Genomic DNA, 26453 nt, shown 5'->3' on the forward strand with positions numbered 1-26453 from the left:
ATGTAAATTGGTAAAATTGGTCACTAGCCTGTTAGTGACAATTTGAAAGAAATGAGAGAGCATAACCACTGAGGTTCTGGATAGCAGAGCCTCAGTGAGACAGTTAGGCATCACACAGGGAACACATACCTATAGGTCACAAACTTATGAGCACTGGGGTCCTGACTAGCAGGGTCCCAGTGACACATAACAAACATACTGAAAACATAGGGTTTTCACTATGAGCACTGGGCCCTGGCTAGCAGGATCCCAGTGAGACAGTGAAAACACCCTGACATACACTCACAAACAGGCCAAAAGTGGGGGTAACAAGGCTAGAAAGAGGCTACTTTCTCACACTTGGCAAAGTGGGTGGAAAATATAACTCATAACCGCTTAGGCAAGGCGGTGATACACATCACCACTGCTTTTAGACAAGTTGAGGGTGTGAAAATTGACACCCACCATTGGGCGAGATGGAGGAAGAAATGTATCCACACCCACCTATGTTTAAGACAAGTGGTACACATCACCACCTCGCCCTTGGCCTAGTCTGGGGCAGAAATATAAGCTCTTATCTTTGAGAATGACAGAGGTGCTGCATCCCTCAGCTTTATAAAAGGCAACATTTTGGAAATATGCACCCATACCCTTTGCCAATATTAGAGGACCAATATACCCAACTACCTTTGGGGCAAGGCAGGGAGAAACAAAACACTCTTCTACAAGATTGGGTGTGAAATAATGTCACTTCCCTTTTGGAAGGGTAGATGGAGAAATATATCCCACCCATCCTTGGATAAAGCAAGGGGTCGACACCATATCTCTTGCGAAGGCAGGGGGCTCGAAAAATCAACCCTTGCCATTTATCGTTGGCAAGATAGGAGGAGCCTTAACACCACCCCCGCCCCTGGACGAGGTGAGGATGTGTGAAAAGTATACCCCTGGTCTTGGAAATGCCCCTCCAACATAATGTCCTCTTGTCCCTTTGTTTGTACAAGACTGCATATACACTTATCATCATTAGAAACACAACCATACTTACACTTATCATCATTAGAAACACCACCATATATTAGCAGTCACAGTCAACATCAAGTTACCATGCAGTGAAAATGGCTGTGAAATAATGTGTGCATTATTTCACTCAGGCTGCAGTGGCAGGCCTGTGTACGAATTGTCAGAGCTCCCTATGGGTGGCAAAAGAAATGCTGCAGCCCATAGGGATCTCCTGGAACCCCAATACCCTGGGTTCCAGCGCAGTCAGCAGTCGATTCCTTGGCAGAAGGTGAAGAGAGAGATGCAGAGGAACTCTGATGAGCTCTTGCATTCGTTATCTAAGGAATTCCCCAAAGCAGAGACCCTAAATAGCCAGAAAAGAGGGTTTGGCTACTTAGGAGAGAGGATAGGCTAGCAACACCTGAAGGAGCCTATCAGAAGGAGTCTCTGATGTCACCTGCTGGCCCGGGCCACTCAGAGCAGTCCAGTGTGCCAGCAGCACCTCTGTTTCCAAGATGGCAGAGGTCTGGAGCACACTGGAGGAGCTCTGGGCACCTCCCCTGGGAGGTACTGGTCAGGGGAGTGGTCACACCCCTTTCCTTTGTCCAGTTTCACGCCAAAGCAGGGCTGGGGGATCCCTGAACCGCTGTAGACTGGCTTATGCAGAGATGGGTGCCATCTGTGCCCATCAAAGCATTTCCAGAGGCTGGGGGAGACTACTCCTCCCCAGCCCTTCACACCTATTTCCAAAGGGAGAGGGTGTAACACCCTCTCTCAGAGGAAATCCTTTGTTCTGCCTTCCTGGGCCAGGGCTGCCTGGACCCCAGGAGGGCAGAAACCTCTCTAAGGGGTTGGCAGCAGCAGCAGCTGCAGTGGAAACCCCGGAAAGGCAGTTTGGCAGAAGCCGGGTTCTGTGCTAGAGACCCGGGGGATCATGGAATTGTCCCCCCCAACACCAGAATGGTATTGGGGTGACAATTCCATGATCTTAGACATGTTACATGGCCATGTTCGGAGTTACCATTGTGACGCTATACATAGGTAGTGACCTATGTATAGTGCACACGTGTAATGGTGTCCCCGCACTCACAAAGTCTGGGGAATTTGCCCTGAACGATGTGGGGGCACCTTGGCTAGTGCCAGGGTGCCCACACACTAAGTAACTTGGCACCCAACCTTCACCAGGTGAAGGTTAGACATATAGGTGACTTATAGGTTACTTAAGTGCAGTGGTAAATGGCTGTGAAATAACGTGGACGTTATTTCACTCAGGCTGCACTGGCAGGCCTGTGTAAGAATTGTCAGATCTCCCTATTGGTGGCAAAATAAATGCTGCATCCTATAGGGATCTCCTGGAACCCCAATACCCTGGGTACCTAAGTACCATATACAAGGAAATTATATGGGTGTACCAGTGTGCCAATGAGAATTGGTAAATTTAGTCACTAGCCTGCAGTGACAAATTTAGAAAGCAGAGAGAGCATAAACACTGAGGTTCTGGTTAGCAGAGCCTCAGTGATACAGTTAGGCACCACACAGGGAACACATACAGGGCACATACTATGAGCACTGGAGTCCTGCCTAGCAGCATCCCATGACACAGGGGCTAAAACATACATACATACGGTGAAAATGGGGGTAACATGACAGGCAAGATGGTACTTTCCTACAATTACTTACCTGTAAATCCTAGTTCTCTTCCAGGGGAATTCTCATCAAATTTATAAGCAACCTGCCCGCCTCCCCGGACAAATTTCTAGATGTACAGCAGTTTAATCTTCTATTCTACTCCTCTTATCACTGTAAAAAAGAACTGACCTAACTGTAACTCAACTGTCACCTCTCTCTCACCACTGAGGCATGGGATACCGGAGGTTCTCAGGGCCTTAAGGGCACGGTGCCAGTTTGTTTGTTCTGCTATATTAATTTGGATGCAGCCTATTGGCTTATAATGCCTTTGTCTTTTCATTGCAGTTTTTCTCTCTATAGAAGATTGCTAATGCATTTAATGTCTCTTTTCTGCTTCACAGACATTTTTTTATACTGGTTGAAGTGTTTTACTAAAGAAAAACTTTACAAAAATACAGAATTTTTAGCCTGTTTGTCAACATAGACTGCATGATTACATAGACACATGCATATTATATATATACACACATTTATATAAATATATATGTATATATATTTTTTTTAACACACTTTTATGCTTATATATACATTTAATGTATATACATGTGTGTTTATATATGCTCCGGGGTCCCCGCACATGGGCTGGAATATTCAGTGCTTATAACTGTTGATGAGGATCCACTTGAAGAGAACTGATGTGATGGACAATATGACCAGCGCATTTAAGGAAACAAGATTTGAAGAATTGGCATATAAAATACATAAATACAGCTGAACAGTCTTAAAAGCAATGTGGTTATTGCTGAAATAATTAACAGTGAATAATTAATTGGCATTATTGGCTTATTTGTTGCATGAGATTTTAATTCTGCTGGGTTATAGTTAGGACCTAGTTTCTATAGAAAAAGGTTTTCTTGTCATGCCTGTATATATGGCACAGCTTAAGGAATCTTCACAGTGCTCCAAAAAAAGTGTGCCCAAGACCCCGACCAAGCTGGAAGAACCCAAAGGTGGATCCTGGCAGAAAAAGACCTGCAACAGAAGGGGACCAAGTCCAGTTTGTGATGGAGTGTCCAGCTGTGGCAGGAGCCACTACCCACCCTTCTGTGGATGCAGGACCAGGTCGACGGGGGACGAAGAAGACCAGCTGTGCAGCACAGGAGCTAAAGAGGTGCAGGAAGACTGCCTTAGCCTACAAGATATAGTTACTGGAATAACTCTAACTATAACAGCTAAATGTCTATGGTTTTGTGCATTTAAAATGTGACCCTGACTATAACGTCCCTGTAACCTCTAGTGTTCTAAGTGAATTTCTATGTTTTTAAAAATTCTATTTTCTAACTAAAACGTCCTTGTAACCTTTGAATGAAAAAAAAAAAAATATATATATATATATATATACATACACATATACACACACACACACACACACACATCTATATATACACAGACACACACAAATGCCCACACCTGGTAAAGCCTGGGAGTGCCCTGACCAAACTCCTGCAGTGTCCCCTGGTGGCTAGAACACGGACTGCCCCAGTGCCCTGCCACCTGGTGTCTCCCATTGCCTCTGCTACACTCTAATACACTGAGCTGACCTTTGAACCCACATCCTTTCACCTGGTGCCTTCCAATGTGTTTTGCTGGCCTGCTGTGCTGTACTTCAAGTACCTGTGCATCCTGTATATTGTCTGTTTCCATCTGTGAAGAGGCTCGTAGCCTAGCATATCTTTTAGGGTTTGATAGCATTATGTCAAGGGGCAGCTGCTTGCAGTTGAGCCGACTTTTAATATGTTTGTGGATGTCTGATGGCAGGCATGTGAATGTCGGCATCTGATGATTTGATGGTCTGAATGGGCGGCTGTTAGTGGTGTGTGGGTATCTGATGTGTGTGTGTGTGTGTGTGTGTGCCTGTTGACCTGATTATGTTTGTGGCTGCTTGATGGTGTGTATGGGCTTCTGATAATATGGTTAAATGTGGGTATTTGATTAATGTGTGTCGGAGCGTAATGGTGTTTGCGTGAGTGTCCGAGTCTGAGAACGTATGATGATGGCAGTGTGGGTGTCCAATGGTGGATGCATGGTAACTTGATGTTGACTGTGACTGCTAATATATGGTGGTGTTTCTAATGATGATAAGTGTAAGTATGGTTGTGTTTCTAATGATGATAAGTGTATATGCAGTCATGTACAAACAAAGGGACAAGATGACATTATGTTGGAGGGGCATTTCCAAGACCAGGGGTATACTTTTCACACATCCTCACCTCGTCCAGGGGCGGGGGTGGTGTTAAGGCTCCTCCTATCTTGCCAACGATAAATGGCAAGGGTTGATTTTTCGAGCCCCCTGCCTTCGCAAGAGATATGGTGTCGACCCCTTGCTTTATCCAAGGATGGGTGGGATATATTTCTCCATCTACCCTTCCAAAAGGGAAGTGACATTATTTCACACCCAATCTTGTAGAAGAGTGTTTTGTTTCTCCCTGCCTTGCCCCAAAGGTAGTTGGGTATATTGGTCCTCTAATATTGGCAAAGGGTATGGGTGCATATTTCCCAAATGTTGCCTTTTATAAAGCTGAGGGATGCAGCACCTCTGTCATTCTCAAAGATAAGAGCTTATATTTCTGCCCCAGACTAGGCCAAGGGCGAGGTGGTGATGTGTACCACTTGTCTTAAACATAGAGGGGTGTGGATACATTTCTTCCTCCATCTCGCCCAATGGTGGGTGTCAATTTTCACACCCTCAACTTGTCTAAGAGCAGTGGTGATGTGTATCACCGCCTTGCCTAAGCGGTTATGAGTTATATTTTCCACCCACTTTGCCAAGGTGTAGCAGATAAATTGCTGGCCAACCCCTGGCTTGCTCAAGGGCAGGTCAGAGTATGAATTACATGATTGAATCAATAACTTATTTGATACTTGTAGGGCACTTTCAACCTAGGGCTTTGTGGCACTGGGACGTTCTGGAGTGTTAATTGGACAAAAGAGTCTACAGGATTAACAGAAACTGGAAGATTTCAGCAACTTAAAAACCTAGCATAGTTCTCTTGCTATCAGTTTGGTAGTCCTAAATAACGAGAGTTGGCTTAGTCCAATTTAGCTAGAATAGCTGCTCCCAACAACAAAGCATGACATTTCTGAGGGATCCTGAGCAAGATGTTCTCAATCTCTTCTGCTGAAAACATGCAGTGGTCACTAGATTTACTTGCCTGCTCACTTGACAGCTGCTTATTGAAATTTGGCTGCACCACATATAATATTCTTTAGTGTCAATCTCGACAAAATATGGGGGTTTCAAGGTTAAGGAAATACCTCCACCTCTGTCATTTCATTCACTGCATTAAAATTAAAATGGGATAGAAACCAACGGGTCACTTGAATAACTGCAACACTGTGGTCTTTCAAATGCAACCACATTTATAAGTGCCTTATAATCTAACAATGTGAGTTAGTCCTCGACTAAATAATGCCCTCATTTATACTGATTGGGTTATTCTGATGAGAACAGTAACTGCATTTACCAGGGTTTCGGAATTACAAGCTCTTATTTTTCTCATAGAGATTTCGACTGAACTCTCCAAGTGGAAATCAACACGGAACTCCAGATTCCTACATTTGTAATCCCTTTTATTATCCCCACCCCCATATTTACAAGAATTTCTGGTAACAGTAAATTCAGTGTAGGAGAAGTCACGCCTACTATGAATGATTCATAATCAAAAGAGCACAGACCGAAATAAACGATCAGGCATTTTGTAACACAAAATGTAGAGTTGAAAGACAGAACACATACCATCCTCACACCTCCAAAATATCGTGTAAGAGATTAAGGCCAGTGGGTATTTAGAAGAACCACTATTGAGTCGCCTAGCTACATCAAGGGCTGTCTAAGGTCGAAATGAACACACATTAGTAGAAGAACAAGGCTTATCATACCTGAGATCACCAACCTGGGACAGGTATGTTAATCAGAAGAGCAAGGTCATCACCCCCAAGATTGTGGCATGCTTCATTCATTGAGAATTCCCACGATCAGACTCATAAGAGTCCAGGTGGAGTACAACCACCAAATGGCGGGTGCAAACGTTTTTTGTTAACGTCCCAAAAGAAATAATTTCTTCTGTTGTCATACAGAGCACAGCTAAAAGAGTGTTCCATAGTCCAATCCAAATTTTTTAATCGCCACTCAATGATAACTTTGTGATGGGTGAAAGTTAACATCAAATCTATGCGCTATCCAAAGTCCATATATGATTGTCTTTCTTAAAGGTTAAGCTAATTTCTCTTAACTCAGTGAAAAGGGATGTGCCCCTGTTGTCACACACTAAAATCAAGTAATACCAGGTTTTTTACGTATGTGTGAGAAGGTAGCCTCTTTCTAGCCTTGTTACCCCCACTTTTGGCCTGTTTGTGAGTGTATGTCAGGGTGTTTGTCACTGTTTTCACTGTCTCACTGGGATCCTGATTGCCAGGCCTCAGTGCTCATAGTGAAAACACTATGTTTTCAGTATGTTTGTTATGTGTCACTGGGGTCCTGCTCGTCAGGACCCCAGTGCTCATAGGTTTGTGGCCTATATGTATGTGTCACTGGGACCCTGTCACACAGGGCCCCAGTGCTCATAGGTGTGCATGTGTATGTTCCCTGTGTGGTGCCTAACTGTCTCACTGAGGCTCTGCTAACCAGAACCTCAGTGGTTATGCTCTCTCATTTCTTTCCAAATTGTCACTGACAGGCTAGTGACCATTTTTACCAATTTACATTGGCTTACTGGAACACCCTTATAATTCCCTAGTATATGGTACTGAGGTACCCAGGGTATTGGGGTTCCAGGAGATCCCTATGGGCTGCAGCATTTCTTTTGCCACCCATAGGGAGCTCTGACAATTCTTACACAGGCCTGCCACTGCAGCCTGAGTGAAATAACGTCCACGTTATTTCACAGCCATTTTACACTGCACTTAAGTAACTTATAAGTCACCTATATGTCTAACCTTTACCTGGTAAAGGTTAGGTGCAAAGTTACTTAGTGTGAGGGCACCCTGGCACTAGCCAAGGTGCCCCCACATTGTTCAGAGCCAATTCACTGAACTTTGTGAGTGCGGGGACACCATTACACGCGTGCACTACATATAGGTCACTACCTATATGTAGCTTCACCATGGTAACTCCGAATATGGCCATGTAACATGTCTATGATCATGGAATTGCCCCCTCTATGCCATCCTGGCATTGTTGGTACAATTCCATGATCCCAGTGGTCTGTAGCACAGACCCTGGTACTGCCAGACTGCCCTTCCTGGGGTTTCTCTGCAGCTGCTGCTGCTGCCAACCCCTCAGACAGGCAGCTGCCCTCCTGGGGTCCAGCCAGGCCTGGCCCAGGATGGCAGAACAAAGAACTTCCTCTGAGAGAGGGTGTGACACCCTCTCCCTTTGGAAAATGGTGTGAAGGCAGGGGAGGAGTAGCCTCCCCCAGCCTCTGGAAATGCTTTGTTGGGCACAGGTGTGCCCAATTCTGCATAAGCCAGTCTACACCGGTTCAGGGACCCCTTAGCCCCTGCTCTGGCGCGAAACTGGACAAAGGAAAGGGGAGTGACCACTCCCCTGACCTGCACCTCCCCTGGGAGGTGTCCAGAGCTCCTCCAGTGTGCTCCAGACCTCTGCCATCTTGGAAACAGAGGTGCTGCTGGCACACTGGACTGCTCTGAGTGGCCAGTGCCACCAGGTGACGTCAGAGACTCCTTGTGATAGGCTCCTTCAGGTGTTAGTAGCCTTTCCTCTCTCCTAGGTAGCCAAACCCTCTTTTCTGGCTATTTAGGGTCTCTGTCTCTGGGGAAACTTTAGATAACGAATGCATGAGCTCAGCCGAGTTCCTCTGCATCTCCCTCTTCACCTTCTGATAAGGAATCGACCGCTGACCGCGCTGGAAGCCTGCAAACCTGCAACATAGTAGCAAAGACGACTACTGCAACTCTGTAACGCTGATCCTGCCGCCTTCTCGACTGTTTTCCTGCTTGTGCATGCTGTGGGGGTAGTCTACCTCCTCTCTGCACCAGAAGCTCCGAAGAAATCTCCCGTGGGTCGACGGAATCTTCCCCCTGCAACCGCAGGCACCAAAAAGCTGCATCTCCGGTCCCTTGGGTCTCCTCTCAGCACGACGAGCGAGGTCCCTCGAATCCAGCGACACCGTCCAAGTGACCCCCACAGTCCAGTGACTCTTCAGCCCAAGTTTGGTGGAGGTAAGTCCTTGCCTCACCTCGCTGGGCTGCATTGCTGGGAACCGCGACTTTGCAAGCTTCTCCGGCCCCTGTGCACTTCCGGCGGAAATCCTTCGTGCACAGCCAAGCCTGGGTCCACGGCACTCTACCCTGCATTGCACGACTTTCTAAGTTGGTCTCCGGCGACGTGGGACTCCTTTGTGCAACTTCGGCGAGCACCGTTTCACGCATCCTCGTAGTGCCTGTTTCTGGCACTTCTCCGGGTGCTATCTGCTTCAGTGAGGGCTCTTTGTCTTGCTCGACGTCCCCTTTCTCTGCAGGTCCAATTTGCGACCTCCTGGTCCCTCCTGGGCCCCAGCAGCGTCCAAAAACGCCAAACGCACGATTTGCGTGTAGCAAGGCTTGTTGGCGTCCATCCGGCGGGAAAATACTTCTGCACGACTCTCCAAGGCGTGGGGGATCCATCCTCCAAAGGGGAAGTCTCTAGCCCTTGTCGTTCCTGCAGTATTCACAGTTCTTCAGCCTAGTAAGAGCTTCTTTGCACCAACCGCTGGCATTTCTTGGGCATCTGCCCATCTCCGAGCTGCTTGTGACTTTTGGACTTGGTCCCCTTGTTCCACAGGTACCTTCAGACAGGAATCCATCGTTGTTGCATTGCTGATTTGTGTTTTCCTTGCATTCTCCCTCTAACACGACTATTTTGTCCTTAGGGGAACTTTGGTGCACTTTGCACTCACTTTTCAGGGTCTTGGGGTGGGTTATTTTGCTAACTCTCACTATTTTCTAATAGTCCCAGCGACCCTCTACAAGGTCACATAGGTTTGGGGTCCATTCGTGGTTCGCATTCCACTTCTGGAGTATATGGTTTGTGTTGCCCCTATCCCTATGTTTCCCCATTGCATCCTATTGTAACTATACATTGTTTGCACTGTTTTCTAAGACTATACTGCATATTTTTGCTATTGTGTATATATATCTTGTGTATATTTCCTATCCTCTCACTGAGGGTACACTCTAAGATACTTTGGCATATTGTCATAAAAATAAAGTACCTTTATTTTTAGTATAACTGTGTATTGTGTTTTCTTGTGATATTGTGCATATGACACTGAGTGGTACTGTAGTAGCTTCACACGTCTCCTAGTTCAGCCTGAGCTGCTCTGCTAAGCTACCATTATCTATCAGCCTAAGCTGCTAGACACCCTATACACTAATAAGGGATAACTGGGCCTGGTGCAAGGTGCAAGTACCCCTTGGTACTCACTACAAGCCAGTCCAGCCTCCTACACTGGTGGCAGCGGTGGGATAAGTGCTTGAGACTACTTACCACTCTTGTCATTGTACTTTTCATAAGAGAAAAATATACAAAACAAGGTCAGTGTATATACACATAGCCAAAAAGTTTTGCATTTCCTCTTTTCACTCTTTTCTAAGTGCTGAAAAGTACTACTAAACTTTCAAAAAGTTCTTAAAAGTTTAAAAAGTTTTTTTCTGTCTTTCCAAAAAGTTCTGAAAACTTTTTTCTCTTTGTCTATCACTTTAACTCTCTCTAAAAATGTCTGGCACAGGCCAAAATGTTGAACTGTCCAAACTTGCATATGATCACCTTAGCTGGAAAGGAGCAAGGAGTCTCTGCATAGAGAGAGGTTTGAGTGTAGGGAAGAATCCTTCCTTAGAACTGTTAATTAATATGCTTAGAGTACAGGATAAGGCCATAAGTGCCCAATCTGTAGAAAAAGTAGCTAATGGTTCTCAATCTGATCCAGGGACTCCCCCAGGAAAAGGTTCAGGAAAGAAACTTCTCAGCCTGCCCATTACTAGACAGTCTAGCATAGTTGGTACAGAGGTTGAATCACATCATACTGATGATGTGCTCTCACATTATACTGGTAGCCAAGCTGTTAGGGTGCCCTCTGTAAGGGACGAACGAGTTACTTACCTTCGGTAACGACTTTTCTGGTGGATACATTAGCTACCTGTGGATTCCTCACCTCATGAATACTCCCATGGCGCCAGCATTTGACGGAAATCTTCTTACTAGTCTCTGCACGTCGACGAGGACGTCACTCTAGCCCACGCGACGCCGTCTGACGTCATACAGGCAATAAGAAGTCCTCGCCGACGTGCCGATGACAGTACCAACATTTTTTACGTGCATGAGAATAATAATAATAACCCAATGCAATGAAAGAGCAAAGCAACATCTCTTAATATTGTAAATCACACAACATTGCAATAAAATAGCTGTAGATTTAATATAACCTTTTTTTTTTTTTTTTTTTTTTTTTTTTTTACACAAATAAATATATTTATACATACGAATCATGTATATACCCAATATATATATAGATTTATATATACATATACACATATATACAAATATCATACATGCAAAATGTATTGCAACTTTGAAGACCAAAAGGAGCACCCTCAAGGATTGCTTGGAGAGACCAAAAAGGCAACGGGGAGGCGGGTGGGACCGTGAGGAATCCACAGGTAGCTAATGTATCCACCAGAAAAGTCGTTACCGAAGGTAAGTAACTCGTTCTTCTGATGGATACAACTACCTGTGGATTCCTCACCTCATGAATAGAGTCCCAAAGCAGTACCACGCCCGGCGGTGGGTGCCTAAATGGTCAAACCAAGAAATCCTGCAGCACTGACCGTGCAAAATGACCGTCCCTTCTGACCTCAGAGTCCAAACAGTAATGTTTCACAAAAGTGTGAAGGGACGACCAAGTTGCGGCCTTGCAGATGTCAACCACAGGAACACCCCTGGCCAAGGCCGAAGAGGCCGACTTAGCTCTGGTGGAGTGAGCTCTAATGCCCTCAGGCGGATCCTTCTTTGCCAAAGAGTAACAGATTTTAATGCAAAGAACAACCCACCTGGAGAGTGTTCTCTTGTGGACTGCCTTTCCTCTCCTCTTGCCCACGTATCCGACAAACAGCTGATCCTCCAGCCTGATATCCTTCATTCTGTCGATATAGAAGCTCAACGCCCTTTTTGGGTCCAGGCGATGTAGTCTTTCTTCCTCCTTTGAAGGATGAGGCGGAGGATAAAACGTGGACAAAGTGATTGTCTGAGCCAAATGGAAGGGTGAAACAACCTTCGGAAGGAAAGCAGCCTTGGTCCTCAACACCACCTTATCCCCATAAAACGTTATATAAGGGGGTTTAACCGATAAGGCCTGCAACTCACTCACTCTCCTTGCAGATGTTATAGCTACCAGGAATACTGTTTTAATAACCAAATACCTTAAGGGGCAAGAATGCATAGGCTCAAAAGGGGACCCCATAAGGAAAGTCAGGACCAAGGACAAATCCCATTGAGGCATAACGAATGGTTTTGGAGGATATTGATTCAGAAGACCTTTCAAGAATCTGAGAACAATAGGGGATTTAAATAACGATGGTTGGTCTGGAAGACAAATGAAGGCTGACAAGGCCGACAAATAACCCTTAATGGTAGCTACTGCACAACCTTTCTGCGCTAGAGACAGTGCAAAAGACAAAACATGTGACAGACGAGCATGTAAGGGATCAATCTGTCTCTCTCCACACCACATAACAAATTTAGACCACCTATTAGCGTAGATAGATTTAGTGGAGTGTCGCCTGGCCGCTAAGATAACATCCACTACATCAGGCGGGAGAGAGAAGGAACTCAGGTTGCCCCGTTCAATCTCCAAGCATGTAGGTGCAGACTCTGGAGGTTGGGGTGTAAAACCTGCCCCTGCGACTGCGAGAGGAGGTCTGCCCTGAGAGGGAGACGGAGCGGAGGGCACAGTGAGAGTTGGAGAAGGTCGGAGTACCATACCCTCCTTGGCCAATCCGGAGCTATTAAGATGACTTGGGCCCGGTCTTGGCGAATTTTCCTCAACACTCGAGGAATCAAGGGTATGGGGGGAAACGCGTAAAGCAACTGGTCGCACCAGGTTATCTGAAACGCGTCCCCCAACGCTCCCTGCATCGGATACTGGAGGCTGCAGAATAACGGGCAATGCGCGTTCTCCCGAGTGGCAAACAGATCTATCCGAGGAAACCCCCACATCTGGAAGATTAAACAGACTTGATCTGGATGGAGACGCCACTCGTGGTCTGCCGAGAATTGGCGACTGAGACTGTCCGCACGTACATTCAAGACCCCGGCCAGATGATTTGCCACCAAGCAAATCTGATGGTCCTTTGCCCAGGACCATAGCCGAAGAGCTTCTCTGCAGAGAAGGTACGACCCTACTCCTCCCTGTTTGTTTATGTACCACATCGTGGTAGTATTGTCCGTCAGGACCTGTACCGACTGACCACGAAGGGATGGGAGGAAGGCCTTGAGAGCCAAACGTACAGCCCGTAACTCCAACAGATTGATATGAAACACCTGTTCCTCTGGAGACCAAAGCCCTTTGATCTCCAGATCCCCCAGATGAGCTCCCCATCCTAGGGTGGAGGCATCCGTTATTACCGTGGCCACTGGTGGCGACTGCGCGAACGGCTTCCCCTGTGAAAGATTGTTGCCCGCAATCCACCACTTCAATTCCACAGCAGCATCTCTGGAGATCTTGACAGTACCTTCTAAATCTCCCTTGTGTTGAGACCACTGCCTTCGGAGGCACCACTGAAGAGCCCTCATGTGCCAGCGAGCATGCGTGACCAACAGAATGCAGGAGGCGAACAAACCGAGCAGACGAAGGACCTTGAGGACTGGAACTACCGCTCCATTTCGAAACATTGGAACCAATTCCTGAATATCTTGAATCCGCTGAGGCGGAGGAAAGGCTCGACTCAATGTTGTATCCAGTACTGCCCCTATGAACAGGAGGCGCTGAGAGGGCTCCAGGTGAGATTTGGGCACGTTCACCGAAAAGCCCAGGTCGAACAACAACTGGGTTGTTGACTGCAGATGATGCGACACAAGCTCCGGGGACTTGGCTTTGATTAACCAGTCGTCCAAGTAAGGGAATACTGCTATCCCCTTCCTTCTGAGCTCCGCCGCAACCACTGACATCACCTTTGTGAAGACTCGAGGTGCTGAAGTAAGACCAAACGGGAGGACCGCAAACTGATAGTGCTGCGACCCTACCACAAACCGGAGATACTTCCTGTGCGACTTGAGTATCGGGATATGAAAGTAAGCATCCTGCAAGTCGACAGACACCATCCAATCTTCCTTGTTCAACGCCAAAAGCACCTGTGCTAGGGTCAGCATCTTGAACTTTTCCTGTTTGAGGAACCAATTCAAGATCCTCAGATCCAGGATTGGTCTCAACTGACCATCCTTTTTGGGAATCAGGAAGTATCTTGAGTAACAACCTCGACCCTTTTCCTGCTCTGGGACCAACTCTACCGCGCCCTTTGAAAGGAGGACTTGAACCTCCTGTTCTAGCAACAGGAGGTGTTCTTCTGAACAATAAGATGGGCGGGGCGGGATGAGGGGCGGGAACTCCCGAAAGGGAAGGGCGTAGCCTTTTCCCACAATGCCGAGAACCCAAGTGTCCGTTGTGATAGACCTCCACTTGTGGAGAAAACGCTGTAATCTTCCCCCTACAGGAGAGGAGTGAGTGGGAAACGGTGGAAGCCTAAGGCTGCTTCCCCTGCTGCACCCCTCCAGAGGACGAGGAAGAGGCAGAGTGCTGTTGAGAGGCTCCTCTGGTACGGACCCCACCCCTCCCCCTCCCTCTAAATGACCTATAGGGGAGGGAAGAGGCGGGTTGCTGGAACCTCCCCCGAAAGGAAGAGGAATAAGAGCCACGCCCAAATCCCCGAAACCTCCTGAAAATTCTAGAAGAGGCAGAGGAAGAAGGAGCTTGCAGTCCTAACGATTTGGCTGTGGCTCTGCTCTCCTTAAATCGTTCCAAGGCCGAATCTGCCTTGGCTCCAAACAGTCTGTCCCCATCAAACGGGAGGTCCAGCAGGGTCGACTGCACATCCGCAGAGAACCCTGAGTTTCGGAGCCAGGCCTGTCTTCTTGCCACCACAGCCGTGCCCATCGCCCTGGCCACCGAGTCGGTCGTGTCCAGCCCAGACTGGATAATCTGGGTCGCGGCAGCCTGGGCGTCCGAGACCACATCCAAAAGACCCTGGGGAAGCTCCGTGAATGAAGACGAAATATCATCCATCAGCGCATGGATGTACCTCCCCAGAATGTACGTGGCGTTGGTGGCCTTCAACGCCAAACTGCATGACGAAAATATTTTCTTGGACTGCGCATCCAGTTTCTTGGAGTCTCTGTCTCCAGGCACCGTCGGGAAGGAACCAGGCGCTGACTTTGAGGAACAGGAGGCTTGCACCACCAAGCTCTCCGGCGTAGGGTGTCTAGAGAGAAAGCCAGGGTCAGATGGTGCAGCTCGATACCTCCTGGCCACAGCCCTATGAACGGCCGAGGAAGACACCGGCTTCTTCCACACCTCCAACACCGGATCCAGCAAAGCCTCATTAAATGGCAAGAGAGGCTCAGCTGCAGCAGAGGCCGGATGCAATACCTCTGTCAGCAAATTCTGCTTTGCCTCTGCCACCGGCAAAGGCAGGTCCAAAAAGCTCGCTGCCTTCCTCACCACAGCATGAAAGGAAGCAGCCTCCTCCGTATATTCCCCTGGAGATGAAAGGTCCCACTCAGGGGAAGTGTCCAGCCCACTGGCTGTATCCAGACCATGCAGTCCGTCTCCAGAGTCCTCAATCTCTCCCTCCTCTAGGACTCGCTGGTACTCTTGCTCTTCTAAAAGACGGAGAGCACGCCTCCTCGAATGAAGTCTCTCCTCGATACGCGGAGTCGACATGGCCTCCGCCGACGTCGAAGAACGGCGCCGATCTCCAGAAGCATCTGACGCCGCGTCCGGCGCCACAGGCAGCTTCGGCGCCGAGGCAGGAGCCGGAGGACGAGGTCTTGGAGCCGATGGACCAACCGGAGTCACAGGGCAAAATCCTGACTTCGACGGAGGGGCAACCTCCGGGGCCGAAACATCCGAAGCCACCGGAGCGGCCACCGACGCCGGCACCGGCGCCGAGCCCACATTCCCAAAAGGGAGAAAGGGCATAAAGGGTGCCGGCCGAAGAGGCGCAGGATCACCCAACGAAAAGGCCAAGGGCCCCGAAGGACCAGCCGGAGCAGCTCCTGGAGCCATCTGCTGAAAGATGGTATACATCGCATTAAGAAACGCGGTACTATCGGCTCCAGGAGTGGGAAAAGCCGGATACTGGGGTGCCTGGATCGAAGGCGACCCCGACGCCGGCCTCGACGTCTGCGACGCCGGAGAAAACACAAGAGGCTGCACCACCTCAATCACTGACGCCTGACCAGGTGAAGTCGGTGACGCCGGAGAGGGCAACGGCGTCGATGGATGCGGCGTGACCGTGGGGCTGACCTCCCAAGTCCTCCGACGCCGAGCCGAAGGTGACCTCGAATGAGACTCCTTGCTGGAGTGACGTCGTGAGTCTCTACGGCGCCGGGAGTCTCGATGACGCCGGTGAGACCTTGGCGAAGAAGACTTCTTATGATGTTTCTCCTTCTTCTTTGACTTTGCCATGAATAACTTGGCCTCGCGCTCTTTGAGGGCCTTCGGATTCATGTGTTGACATGAATCGCAAGTCGAGACGTCGTGGTCGGAGCTCAAACACCATAGACAGTCGGAGTGAGGATCTGTAACTGACATCTTGCCCCCACACTCTCGACAGGGCTTGAAACCCGACTTCCTCTGAGACATTGTTACCGCAGAGAAGACTACGCAGCAGACAATACACTGTAACCACGAAGGTAACAGTAACTCCCTCGAAGATAACCGTTTCGAATGCACGGAAAAAAGGGAACTGTCATCGGCACGTCGGCGAGGACTTCTTATTGCCTGTATGACGTCAGACGGCGTCGCGTGGGCTAGAGTGACGTCCTCGTCGACGTGCAGAGACTAGTAAGAAGATTTCCGTCAAATGCTGGCGCCATGGGAGTATTCATGAGGTGAGGAATCCACAGGTAGTTGTATCCATCAGAAAGGTCTCCTTCTGTTCATTCCCATCATACCTCTGTATCTAGAAATGTCCCTCCCACCCACCCTGATGACAGATTGTTAGAAAGGGAGCTCAATAGATTGAGAGTGGAACAAACCAGACTGAAGCTCAAGAAGCAACAGCTGGATTTGGATAGACAGTCTTTAGAATTAGAGAAGGAAAGACAGAAGTTGGGTTTAGATACCCATGGTGGCAGCAGCAGTATTCCCCATAGTCATCCTGCAAAAGAGCATGATTCCAGGAATCTGCACAAGATAGTTCCCCCTTATAAGGAGGGGGATGACATTAACAAGTGGTTTGCTGCACTTGAGAGGGCCTGTGCTGTACAGGATGTCCCTCAAAAGCAGTGGGCTGCTATCCTATGGCTATCATTTAGTGGAAAGGGTAGGGATAGACTCCTTACTGTGAAAGGAAGTGATGCCAATAATTTTACAGTTCTTAAGAATGCACTCCTGGATGGTTATGGCTTAACCACTGAACAGTACAGGATAAAGTTCAGAGAGACCAAAAAGGAGTCTTCACAAGACTGGGTTGATTTCATTGACCATTCAGTGAAGGCCTTGGAGGGGTGGTTACATGGCAGTAAAGTTACTGATTATGAAAGCCTGTATAACACAATCCTGAGAGAGCATATACTTAATAATTGTGTGTCTGATTTGTTGCACCAGTACCTGGTAGACTCTGATCTGACCTCTCCCCAAGAATTGGGAAAGAAGGCAGACAAATGGGTCAGAACAAGGGTGAACAGAAAAGTTCATACAGGGGGTGACAAAGATGGCAATAAGAAGAAAGATGGTGAAAAATCTCAAGATAAGCATGGGGATAAGGGTAAAACCAAAGATCCCACTTCAAATCTTAAACACTCTTCAGAGGGTGGGGATAAAACAAATTCTTCCTCTTCTTCCCAACCTGCACACATTAAAAAGCCTTGGTGCTTTGTGTGTAAAAACAGAGGCCATAGGCCAGGGGATAAGTCCTGTCCAGGTAAACCCCCTGAGCCTACCACCACTAATACATCAAGCTCTAGTGCCCCTAGCAGTAGTGGTACTAGTGGTGGGACTGCTGGCAACAGTCAAGCAAAGGGTGTAGTTGGGTTCACTTATGGGTCCATAGTGGAAACTGATGTAATCAGTCCCAAGACAGTTTCTGTCACACCTAGTGGCATTGGCCTTGCCACACTGGCTGCTTGTCCCCTTACAATGGATAAGTACAGGCAGACAGTTTCAATAAATGGTGTTGAGGCCTTGGCCTACAGGGACACAGGTGCCAGTTTCACTTTGGTGACTGAAAACCTAGTGCCTCCTGAACAACACATCAGTGGACAACAGTATAAGATTATTGATGTCCATAACTCCACTAAGTTTCTTCCCTTAGCTATAATTCAGTTTAGTTGGGGTGGAGTTACTGGCCCTAAGCAGGTGGTGGTATCACCTAGCTTACCTGTAGACTGTCTCTTAGGTAATGACCTAGAGGCCTCAGGTTGGGCTGATGTAGAGTTTTATGCCCATGCAGCCATGCTGGGCATCCCTGAGGAATTGTTCCCTCTCATTTCAAGTGAAATGAAAAAGCAAAGGAGAGAAGGCCTGAAAACTCAGGATCCCTCTCCATCAACAGGTAAAAAGGGTATCACAGTATCCCCTAACCACCCTACCATTCAGGATACTATTCCTGTGGTGGGAGAAACCTCTCCTGGGGTGGCACCTGTTCCAAGGGAATCATCAGCTGGCAAAGCTGGACTCCCTGAGGTGGAAGTACCTCTCTGTGGGACAACTAACATTGGTGAGAAAAAGAGCACCATTTTAGTTAACATGGAGCATCCCTCCAACCCTCCCAGAGAAACTTTAGTGCAGAAACTCTGCACTGCCTCACAACACTTAGGACAGCATCCCTGCCCTAGTGTGGAGCTGATAGGACAGCATCCCTGCCCTGCTCCAACTCAAGAGAAACAGCATCCCTGTTCTCTCTTCCAGCCAGATGGACAAAGTTTTTGCCCAGCTATGGCTTTTCTGAGACAGCATCCCTGTCTGGCATTTCCATCACTACAAATAGGTTCAGTGGACAATTCCCACTGCTCTAAACTAAAACTTACTGATAGAAACTCTGAAAATACATCTTCACATTGTTGCTTAGCTAAAAAACTTCAAACAGGGTGGTTTACATCCCCACAGGGAAGTAACCATATAGTGGATGATAAAGGGAGTAACCAGTCTATTGCAGAGCAACTCTCTACTTATCACCACTTAGACAATAAAGTCTCAACTGGCCAAGGTTAGCCTTATTGTCCTTCGTTTGGGGGGGGGTTGTGTGAGAAGGTAGCCTCTTTCTAGCCTTGTTACCCCCACTTTTGGCCTGTTTGTGAGTGTATGTCAGGGTGTTTGTCACTGTTTTCACTGTCTCACTGGGATCCTGATTGCCAGGCCTCAGTGCTCATAGTGAAAACACTATGTTTTCAGTATGTTTGTTATGTGTCACTGGGGTCCTGCTCGTCAGGACCCCAGTGCTCATAGGTTTGTGGCCTATATGTATGTGTCACTGGGACCCTGTCACACAGGGCCCCAGTGCTCATAGGTGTGCATGTGTATGTTCCCTGTGTGGTGCCTAACTGTCTCACTGAGGCTCTGCTAACCAGAACCTCAGTGGTTATGCTCTCTCATTTCTTTCCAAATTGTCACTGACAGGCTAGTGACCATTTTTACCAATTTACATTGGCTTACTGGAACACCCTTATAATTCCCTAGTATATGGTACTGAGGTACCCAGGGTATTGGGGTTCCAGGAGATCCCTATGGGCTGCAGCATTTCTTTTGCCACCCATAGGGAGCTCTGACAATTCTTACACAGGCCTGCCACTGCAGCCTGAGTGAAATAACGTCCACGTTATTTCACAGCCATTTTACACTGCACTTAAGTAACTTATAAGTCACCTATATGTCTAACCTTTACCTGGTAAAGGTTAGGTGCAAAGTTACTTAGTGTGAGGGCACCCTGGCACTAGCCAAGGTGCCCCCACATTGTTCAGAGCCAATTCACTGAACTTTGTGAGTGCGGGGACACCATTACACGCGTGCACTACATATAGGTCACTACCTATATGTAGCTTCACCATGGTAACTCCGAATATGGCCATGTAACATGTCTATGATCATGGAATTGCCCCCTCTATGCCATCCTGGCATTGTTGGTACAATTCCATGATCCCAGTGGTCTGTAGCACAGACCCTGGTACTGCCAGACTGCCCTTCCTGGGGTTTCTCTGCAGCTGCTGCTGCTGCCAACCCCTCAGACAGGCAGCTGCCCTCCTGGGGTCCAGCCAGGCCTGGCCCAGGATGGCAGAACAAAGAACTTCCTCTGAGAGAGGGTGTGACACCCTCTCCCTTTGGAAAATGGTGTGAAGGCAGGGGAGGAGTAGCCTCCCCCAGCCTCTGGAAATGCTTTGTTGGGCACAGGTGTGCCCAATTCTGCATAAGCCAGTCTACACCGGTTCAGGGACCCCTTAGCCCCTGCTCTGGCGCGAAACTGGACAAAGGAAAGGGGAGTGACCACTCCCCTGACCTGCACCTCCCCTGGGAGGTGTCCAGAGCTCCTCCAGTGTGCTCCAGACCTCTGCCATCTTGGAAACAGAGGTGCTGCTGGCACACTGGACTGCTCTGAGTGGCCAGTGCCACCAGGTGACGTCAGAGACTCCTTGTGATAGGCTCCTTCAGGTGTTAGTAGCCTTTCCTCTCTCCTAGGTAGCCAAACCCTCTTTTCTGGCTATTTAGGGTCTCTGTCTCTGGGGAAACTTTAGATAACGAATGCATGAGCTCAGCCGAGTTCCTCTGCATCTCCCTCTTCACCTTCTGATAAGGAATCGACCGCTGACCGCGCTGGAAGCCTGCAAACCTGCAACATAGTAGCAAAGACGACTACTGCAACTCTGTAACGCTGATCCTGCCGCCTTCTCGACTGTTTTCCTGCTTGTGCATGCTGTGGGGGTAGTCTACCTCCTCTCTGCACCAGAAGCTCCGAAGAAATCTCCCGTGGGTCGACGGAATCTTCCCCCTGCAACCGCAGGCACCAAAAAGCTGCATCTCCGGTCCCTTGGGTCTCCTCTCAGCACGACGAGCGAGGTCCCTCGAATCCAGCGACACCGTCCAAGTGACCCCCACAGTCCAGTGACTCTTCAGCCCAAGTTTGGTGGAGGTAAGTCCTTGCCTCACCTCGCTGGGCTGCATTGCTGGGAACCGCGACTTTGCAAGCTTCTCCGGCCCCTGTGCACTTCCGGCGGAAATCCTTCGTGCACAGCCAAGCCTGGGTCCACGGCACTCTACCCTGCATTGCACGACTTTCTAAGTTGGTCTCCGGCGACGTGGGACTCCTTTGTGCAACTTCGGCGAGCACCGTTTCACGCATCCTCGTAGTGCCTGTTTCTGGCACTTCTCCGGGTGCTATCTGCTTCAGTGAGGGCTCTTTGTCTTGCTCGACGTCCCCTTTCTCTGCAGGTCCAATTTGCGACCTCCTGGTCCCTCCTGGGCCCCAGCAGCGTCCAAAAACGCCAAACGCACGATTTGCGTGTAGCAAGGCTTGTTGGCGTCCATCCGGCGGGAAAATACTTCTGCACGACTCTCCAAGGCGTGGGGGATCCATCCTCCAAAGGGGAAGTCTCTAGCCCTTGTCGTTCCTGCAGTATTCACAGTTCTTCAGCCTAGTAAGAGCTTCTTTGCACCAACCGCTGGCATTTCTTGGGCATCTGCCCATCTCCGAGCTGCTTGTGACTTTTGGACTTGGTCCCCTTGTTCCACAGGTACCTTCAGACAGGAATCCATCGTTGTTGCATTGCTGATTTGTGTTTTCCTTGCATTCTCCCTCTAACACGACTATTTTGTCCTTAGGGGAACTTTGGTGCACTTTGCACTCACTTTTCAGGGTCTTGGGGTGGGTTATTTTGCTAACTCTCACTATTTTCTAATAGTCCCAGCGACCCTCTACAAGGTCACATAGGTTTGGGGTCCATTCGTGGTTCGCATTCCACTTCTGGAGTATATGGTTTGTGTTGCCCCTATCCCTATGTTTCCCCATTGCATCCTATTGTAACTATACATTGTTTGCACTGTTTTCTAAGACTATACTGCATATTTTTGCTATTGTGTATATATATCTTGTGTATATTTCCTATCCTCTCACTGAGGGTACACTCTAAGATACTTTGGCATATTGTCATAAAAATAAAGTACCTTTATTTTTAGTATAACTGTGTATTGTGTTTTCTTGTGATATTGTGCATATGACACTGAGTGGTACTGTAGTAGCTTCACACGTCTCCTAGTTCAGCCTGAGCTGCTCTGCTAAGCTACCATTATCTATCAGCCTAAGCTGCTAGACACCCTATACACTAATAAGGGATAACTGGGCCTGGTGCAAGGTGCAAGTACCCCTTGGTACTCACTACAAGCCAGTCCAGCCTCCTACAGTATGTAGAGTTCATCAACTGTTTAAATTACGTACTGAAATGTAATAATGCTATTAATAAATGTATGGCCACATACAATGTCCTTCTAAAAAATGTAACGGAATGTTACCTATAAGATAGCTCATGGCCACACGCGACATGATTGTGCTTGAAAAAAAGCTCTTAACACTCTTTCAATCTAACAGTGAATGGGGCTGCTTACTATCGTTTAGAAAAAAACAGACACAAGGGTATGTGTAAGCAACAAAAAAATGCGGAAACGGGACGCTGAATGCATAGTTATATGCAAATAGCAGGTAGATACTGAGATGATGAGCTGAACGAGCAGCTTACATCGTCATGGGCAGTCATCCCTGCCATTTGCTGCCTTCTTGTTTGCTCCAGCGATAGACTGGATGGCGACCGTAAGTGTTTTTATGCAGGTCTGATGCAAGTCTGTTATTCCTTCCACATCATGTTACCACGATCAGTCAAACTGGTTTGCCAATTGCTGAGAGGTTGAAGAGATGGCAGCCATTTTACAGCAACCTCTAAGTTTACAATGTGTATTAAAGCTCTTTTTTCCGTATTTTTCAGTTTAACAAAGAGCCTCATGTTTCCTCATAATGATTATATTATATGGAGATTACTATATATATATTTAGTTTTAGTACTACATCATCACAAACTATGTTTTATTTGAGCTAGTATTGATGCATGGTGACGATGGTCACCAGATATGGAGGCAGATTTCACTGGTCTCTATTACGCATTACAACTCGGAATTTCATGCAACCTAATAATCCTTCTCGAAATGATAACAGAGCATCATGTTTCAGAGTAGGAATTACTCAATGAATCAATTAATTTAATTGATACTTGTATGGCATTTTCACCTTAGGGTATGTGGCACTGGGACGCTCTGCAGTGTTAATAGAGCAAAAAAAGTCTACAAGATTAAAAGAAAGTGGAAGATTTCAGCAACTTAAAAAACTAGGGCCTGATTTAAGGAAAGTGGTGCTGCACCGAGTGCAGCACCACTTTCCTTGCGCCCCTTAGCGCCCCCCAACACCACCATGTGTGCGCCGTGTCTAAGATACAGTGCACCATGGTGGCAGTTAGGTAAAGTAGGTTCAAACTTTTGATGCTTGTTCAGAGCTTTGCAGGGCTAGCATCAAAAAAGTTGCAAAGCACTCAGAGGCCCATTGTAAGCAATGGAAGCCTCCTTTTAACGCCTGCTCTGAGCAGGCGTTAAAAAGTGTAAAAAAAATGGCACAAGGAAATCTCTTTTCATACATTATGCCTTGCGCAGGCATTATGTGGCGCAGGGGTTTACAAGGTGGGGCGATGCATGCATTGTGACACTTTGCAAATATGGCGTGGGGAAAATGCCACTTTAGCGCCGCTTAGTGTCAAAAGAATTACGCTAAACTGGTGCTAGTAGCTCTTAAATCTGCCCTTCAGTGTAGTTCTCTTGCTATCAAATAGAAAGAGGCAATGAGTTCCACAGATGGCACCAACACTGAAAAATATCTACCCCGTTATATACCAAACACAACGAGGAGTAAAACAACATTACAGATCCTGACTGCAAAGAGGGAGCAGGAAAATAAGTAATCATTTCGGACGGAATTGAGGTAGGTCAATGATTGTAGTAAGCAATGTCAGCCATGCACGGCACCTTAAACTTGAAACATTGTGGAAAAGGTAACCCATGTAAGGCTACAAAAAGAACTGGAACATGATCATATTTACACAGCTAGGCAATAAGTCTGACACCCATGTTCTGAATTAGTAGTTTGATTGCTATAAATACTTATCTTGCAGATGGCACTGGTCTCTATTGTGCGGAATTTTCATGCAATCTGATAATCCTCTGAAAAATGATAACAAAGCATAATGTTTCATAGCAGTAGCAGCTAGATTAATCTATTGAAATTATTATTGGTCATAACTGCGTCAGACCACTAATGTGACCTGTGATCAGCCTATAATGAGATGATACATGGGCTTCCAATCAGTTGATATAGGAGATGTACTCAGTGGTTATGCTCTCTCTGCTTTCCAAATTTGTCACTGCAGGCTACTGACTAAATCTACCAATTCACATTGACATACTGGTACACCCATATAATTCCCTAGTATATGGTACTTAGGTACCCAGGGTATTGGGGGTCCAGGAGATCCCTATGGGCTGCAGCATTTCTTTTGCCACCCATAGGGAGCTCTGACAATTCTTACACAGGCCTGCTGTGTGCCGGGAGAGGACAGGACCAGGAAACCGACTCTCCAGGAGGATCTCTCCGAGATCCTGGAAGCCTACCAACATTCCCAGGACACGATAGGCCAGATCCTTGACAACATGCAGGAGAACAGGCAGCTGTAGGAGGGACAGTATCAGGGGATCAGAGAGGACTTGCAGGCCATTAATACCACTCTGATCTCCATATGGCCAGCATCATGAAGGAGGCAACAGCACACCAGCGGGCCCTACCGCTAGCAAGTCTATTGACCAGCCCTCCACCTCCGCTGCAGCTAGTGGGCAGGAGGCCCCGCCACAGGACCAACAGGCCACCAGCTCCCCCCCGCCTGCAGAAGGTGAACCACCCCGCAAACGTTTCCTGCGACCCAGACAGAAGCCAGAGACACTTGCCAAGACCCTCACCAGGAAATGAGACTCTCCTGATTGTCTCCCTTGTGTCCCACTCAGTCACCTTGTCCATTTTGTACTGCTGTTGCTCCCCTTCCTATGGCCCCTTGGACACTGCACCTGTGCTACAAAAAGACTGGAACAATACCCTGTTGTTTCCTCCATCATCACCCCATTCCATTGCACTTTCCCGTCAATTTCTTAGCGCTTCAATAAACACCCTCGAACACAACTTGACTACTACTATATAATGGATTGAAAATGTGTATTTATGGAAACAGTCACATCTAGTGCAAATGAACTGTACACTGTGAGAGTACAGAAATAATTGCCTGGAGCTGGCTTTAGTCGGCACATCAGTACACAGTTGTTATATCACCAACATCTGTAAAATGACAAACCATAGGTGACAATAAGTTGAGATGCAAAGGACGTTAATGCCATCATGCTACAGCCACACAGAGTACACCAATAGTCAGAAGAATGTGCAGTTGCACTGTCTCACCTGTGTGTCATTGGAAGTACTGATGGATAGCTGAAATCCTGTTGTCCTCATACTCATCCTCAGCCTCTTCATCCTCACTGTCATCAGGGTCTGCTGCTGTCACAGGGGCATCACCAGTCTCCTTCTCCTGCAGAAAAGGGACATGGCATCTGAGGGCCAGGGTGTGCAACATGCCACTACTATCTGGCAGACCTTCTTGGGTGAGTAGCACAGGGATCCACCTGTCAGATGGAGGCACCTGAACCTGGCCTTCAGGAGGCCGAAGGTCCTCTCAATGACCTGTCTGGTTCGCCCATGTGCCTCATTATAACGTTCCTCAGCCACTGTCCTGTCATTCCTCACAGAGGTTAGCAGCCACAATAGGTTTGGGTAACCAGAGTCACCTGCAAGCATTGAGGGAGAACATAGTCCAGTCTATAGCTGAGGATAATGTGCCTGTCCTCCAGCGTAGCTAAGTCCACAAAGGTTCTGTACACAGGGGTATGTCTCCACCTCCTATTCATCCGTAGCGGTAGGTATCTAAGGGATACAAGAGTGAGTAGGCTGTCACAATTGGAACAATGGAACCACAACTTCAGTCTACTTGGTGCACTTCTGTAATGGGCCAGTGTTAATGGCGAGGTATGTGCCAATCTAATCTGTGACGCAGTTAGTCGATATCACAGTTCCCCCTCCCTATAATGGCGACCGCCTGTCCTGTATGTAGGGACAGGTGGAAGTGAGGTAATTCTGCCGACGTTGGGCCTCGTGGAGGAAGGTGGTCTTGCACTGCTGTGCAATTCCTCGTTGGATAATATGGGGCTCTATGGAGTACAGTGGCCAATGTGGATCTGCACCAGCGGTAACAGTGTACACCACCGCGGATGTGACCGCCATTTTCTATCTGATTCCTCACTTGTTTCCCGACCTTCAACAGGAGAACACCTACACTGTATGTGCTGCTGTGACCTGTGTCTGGAACCCACCATGGCCTGTGTGACTGAGGAAAGGGCCCCTAACTTCACTTCGGAGGAGTTGGAGCGACTGGTGGATGGGGTTCTACCCCAGTACAG

The sequence above is a fragment of the Pleurodeles waltl genome, chromosome 11 (assembly GCF_031143425.1).
Source record: "Pleurodeles waltl isolate 20211129_DDA chromosome 11, aPleWal1.hap1.20221129, whole genome shotgun sequence".
NCBI lineage: Eukaryota > Metazoa > Chordata > Amphibia > Caudata > Salamandridae > Pleurodeles > Pleurodeles waltl.